This window comes from Nannospalax galili, unplaced genomic scaffold (genome assembly GCF_000622305.1).
Source record: "Nannospalax galili isolate Female #2095 unplaced genomic scaffold, S.galili_v1.0 scaffold227, whole genome shotgun sequence".
Classification (NCBI taxonomy): domain Eukaryota; kingdom Metazoa; phylum Chordata; class Mammalia; order Rodentia; family Spalacidae; genus Nannospalax; species Nannospalax galili.
This window is the reverse complement of record NW_008360303.1, coordinates 750,629-755,708: the sequence shown is the minus strand read 5'-3', so window position 1 is coordinate 755,708 and position 5,080 is coordinate 750,629. Positions and strand designations below refer to the sequence as shown.

At 36.9% G+C, this 5,080-nt stretch overlaps 1 non-coding gene across 1 annotated transcript; it reads right to left on the bottom strand.

Moving 5' to 3' along the window:
- Positions 1 to 240: 240 nt before the first annotated feature.
- On the bottom strand, positions 241 to 344 carry LOC115068636. The gene has a single exon (XR_003847968.1). It is a non-coding gene; the product is annotated as a small nucleolar RNA SNORD124 (small nucleolar RNA).
- Between the last annotated feature and the right edge of the window lie 4,736 nt (positions 345 to 5,080).

Below are 5,080 nucleotides of genomic sequence, written 5' to 3'. Positions count from 1 at the left end.
ATCCAACATACATCAAAGTAAAGAACACTCATTTCATGACCACAATAACATGCAGACTATAGTGAATCAACAGCCTCATTCCAGAGTCAGCTCCCCTGTTCTTAGATCTCACCCCAACTCTTACTGATTGTAAGACATTCGATCCCACATATTTCACCTCACATTCCTCATATGCACATGTAGGTTCACCTACACAGAGGCATATCTAACAGTACTCACCTCACTGACTGATATTAACTAATACTCTTTTTGAAGGTCGGGGACAAAGTGGTTCATTCAGAGCTCTGAAACTCAGAATCCTTTTCTTGGGTCTCAATGTAAACATCATCCCTTTAGTTAACATTTTTTTACATAGTGGAAAAAATATCTTGCTTGTATTGTTTCACCATGTCTGTTAAGTGAATCACCTTTTCAGATACTCCAAATGAGGAATTTGGTATTCCGCATAAACACCACCCAGCCTGAAATTTGTTTTGTTTTATTGCGTTTTGTTTCATTTTTGTTTTGTTTTGTTTTGTTTCATTTTTGTTTTGTGAGACAGGGTCTCTTTGTAGCCCCAGCTGGTCTGGAACTCACTATGTAGACCAGACTGGCATCCAAGATTAAAGGTCAACATCACATGCCCAACATGCCCAACAAGACCTTTCTTAAATAACTTGGCATTATTCCTACAATACTAATACTAAACCTAACATAACTTCTTTTTATTATACTTAGCTAATTGAGATGAGGGAAAAGAGTTCATAAATCAGTGGTAGTAGACCCTAGATATTTATGAAAGGTATGAAACAAGAAATATTTACGCACACACATAAAGCATGGGGAGACCTCATCCAGGTAATTCACTGTGGAAAGAATGACTTGTCAGCACTTGATACATGTACATGTGTGCACATTCATTTCCATTAACATGCACTGAGTACATGAGTCAGCAGCCAGAGGGAAGATTTTTTTTTTAGGATAACTCCCATGATCTGTGGCATTAAACCACTCCAACAAATGAAACGCTAGTGAAAGAGTACTCTACTTGAGAAAAAGGCAGGAGTTTAGTAACAGTCAGATGAAATTAAGCTCCTTTCACTGATAATTGGCCTGAATCATTCTAGAAAAGTGAAGAAAGTATTTTTGAATGTGATCAGCTGTTGGATGGGCATTTTAACTAATAGAATTGGGAGGTAGAAGAGGCCTACGGCCACCTGATAAAGGAGTCAGAAAGGAAAAGGCTGTCTCCTAAACACTAGAGGATTTCCATACCATTATCTGTCCCAGTAAGAGACAAGGTTCTACCTGTGCAGCTACCTACAGTGCGATCATATGAGGCAGGATTTTGACCTTGATGCCTCTGAACCAGTTTTACCAAAGTCCAGGCAGCTGTCTGCTTTGTTTCATCCTCACGCCTACTTAATTGTTCTACAGCCTGTTGTGGAAATATATGATTTATTGACTATCCACTCAATTATCATTTTTTAAAATGTGAATTTATTTAATGAGTGCTCTTAGAAATTAGTTTTCCATGGAAAGCATGTGAACTAAAACTCAGCCATTTATGGAGGCATACTGCATACATCAATGGTTCTCTGAATGATTCAAGAAAGTCTCATTACCAATTGAGGCTTGAGAATTAGTGAAAGGAGTAAGAATCAAAAGTCTGTAATTTGTGGGAAGCAGTTGAAAATAACATTATCATGAGTGCTAGGAAGTGCAGACAAGATTCGAATTCTGGCCCCATCAATTGTTAACTGGCAAGCTGCACCTTTCAAATAAAATTCAACAATAACAATTCCTTAAGAGAGTTGCTACAAAATATAGAGAAAAGTTGTTCAATAAATTTATGGAACAAGAACGAATAAAATATTGGCAGGTACAAACCCTGGTAGAATAGGAGCTGAACACATGGCTGCTCTCACCATGCAAACATTTTAACTGATAACATTAATAATACTGATCAGTAAAAGTCTGTGGAGTTGCCAGTAGATTATTTTGAATGCATTTTTATACAACAGTTTACCGATGCTTCTTGATTAATATGGCTGGCCAAAATCTTTGCAGTTAACAAGAAATTGGCAGAAGTTAAAAGGTGATGCTGAATAAGATTTTAAACTGTGATCAGATGTTAGAATATGAGCTAAGAATTGCTGGATAAAATATACAAAAAATTTTAAAAAGTACTTGGACCCTATTATATAATATCAGTAAATTACCTATTGACTGATCTAGTTAAATATAGGCATATTGTTAGTAACAGACAGCAACTACTTAAAACAGTTGCTTCATTAACTGAAATTTTCTTTACAAGTGGTGATACAAATAGTTTACAATTCTTTTTGCTTCCCTGTTCCATGTATGGGTATACTATTAAAAAGAAACACTATAAAGAACACTATAAACTGGGGACACACTCTAAAGATTTAGGGCAAGAAGAAAACAGAATACAAACCCAGCAAATGAAGACTACAGACAACCTGCTTTCTCATCAAGAAAAGGGGCAAGCATAATGACAGTTGTCTTACAAATCTAAGGAGCTGCTACAATGGATAGACTCCCTTCTTGTGACAGAATTTAAAACAAGACTTTCAGGGGTGTTATGCAGGCAAAGCACAAGTCAGAATTTTGAAGAGTCTGAAGCATTTTAAAATTTAAAATTAAAATTTCTTTCTCCTTTGACTACACAGTGAAAATCTATATTCTGAGTCCTAGGAATTATTTGATAAATAGAATATTATCAATATGCAACTTTTATAACTTTGTTATTGTAATATTAGGGGCTGCCAATGTCTTTTTTAATCATCAACTTCATGTTAATATTTTTGAGGAACAAGTGGATTTTTTCAGGAAATGATGTAAAATTTCATTTAAGCTTTATGTGAGATGTTTGGGTATGTTCAAATTACATGTTAAATTTAAATTTAATTTGACACGTTTTGAGCATCAAGTATATGGCTTAAAATATTTGTTACAGCTGGGCATGGTGGCACACGCCTTTAATCTTAGCACTTGGGAGGTAGAGGCAGGCAGATCTTTGTGAGATCAAGGTCAGCCTGGTATAGATAACAAGTTCCAGGCCAGCTGGGGCTCCTTAGAGTCCCTGTCTGAAAAAGACCAAAAAAAATGTTTGCTAAAAGTGCAATTCTGAAAATGTTTTCTTAAAACCTTTGGTCCCCTTGTCGCTTGTATACAAGACCAGTATATCAAATGGCAATGGGCTGCTGACTACAGTGCATTAAGTAGAGTGACCTAGCATCTCTTGGACAATATTCTGGCCTTTAATTTCCCATTGTGTATCACATGTAAAACGATGTGTGAGAGGTAGGAAATATAAAACCAAAAGTATTCCCCAAAGCACACAAATAAGAAACTGTTGGCATATATGAAACTATTGACTATAGCTAAAACTTTGTAATGGTTTAAATTTCAAAAGCAATAATTTTTATTTTTCTAGTCTCATTTATGATAGAAAGTTAAACATAAGATCTGTTTTCCCACTGAAAGCAACAATTAAAGCTGGGTGAAGGATGTCCAGCAACCCTTGGCAGCATTCTAAAGAAACCAATGTGAAGCAGTGATCTTTGAGAATGGAAGAACACAAAAGGCAAGCTGAGTTTTAACCTGGGATTTATTCCTGAATGCACATTACAAAGTACTCTCCTGAGAGTTAGCAAATAGCACAGAGCATCAGCCTGACAGAGTTGAAGAAACAAGGACTGCTGGGAGCCAGCATTGGTGGCAGATGATAGGAGAAGGGAGCTACATAGTAGAAATCAACAATCTGAGCATAATTCAGAGGCCATCAGTACTGAAATAAGATGAATTTTAAATCTAACCAGCATGAATATACTGCAGGGGATAACAGAGTTACATGACAACCAAGGAAGACCAATTCTAGACAAAGAAATCATGTTATTATTGTGAGAGTATTGCTATAAAACTAAAGGAAAAGCTGGGAAAGACCAACCTCAGCACAGCCTAGGTGCAGGCAATCAGGAGTCAGGTGCCCTGCTGTAATGGCATTGCTTGATGGGACAAACCTTGACACTCTAAAGGAACATCAAAAATGTACAACTAAAAAGCTAATACAACGGGGATTAGAAACACCAAGATTATAAAAATAATTTATTGATCCAATAATGAAAAACAAATAATAAAATAGTAGCAATAAGATGGTAGAGCAGGGGCTGGAGAGATGGCTTAGCAGTTAAGAGCACTGACTGTTCTTGAAGAATCCCAGGACTCGAATCCCAGGACCCACATGGTGGCTAATATTCTGTAACTCCAAGTCCTGGGGATCAGACGCCCTCTTCTGACATAGGTTACTTACATATATGCAGGCATAACACTTACACATGCAAACTAAAAATAAGATGTTAGAGCATTAATTTCCATAGTTATACTCAATTTAAATAAATTTGACATTTCAGTTGAAGTACAAACCTTATGTAAATGTTACTGTCAAACAACTGTGCAAAGTCAGCCATTGACTGAAATCTGGAACATGGTCATTTGCATCTTTCCATCATTCTTAGAATGGTAATATACTATGACTAAGTTGTACACATAAGATGGTTTTATGCTGAACACCTGTTTTCCCTTGGAGAGTTTTATGTCTGTCAGACAGAGGCTTTCTATATGATCTCCCTCTGGTACATACCCCGAGTAGCTGCAAGTAGAAGAATAAACTGGACCTGAGTGCTGAGTTTGATTTTTTGTTGTTGCTGTTTTGATGGGGGAGAGGGGAATAGACTCTCTTTAGCCCTAGCTGGACTGCAACTGGCTGTGTAGACCAGGCTGTCCTTGATCTCACAGAGATCCACCTGCCTCTGCCTCCTGAGTGCTGGGATTAAAGGTGTGTGTGACCATGCCTGGCCAGTGCTGAGTTTTAATAAGCTTCACTAGTACATAAAATTTCTCTGCAATAGACTATCCTTTTAAATATACCCAAACATTGAGTTGTGGAGACTTCCTAGTAAAGTACTCCAATTTTAGGGTATTTGAAGATTCTTAGTATATGTAATGATGTTAGGTGGTGTAATGTGAATAAACTGTACATGTAAGATGGTTTTATGCTGAATACCTGTTTTCCTTC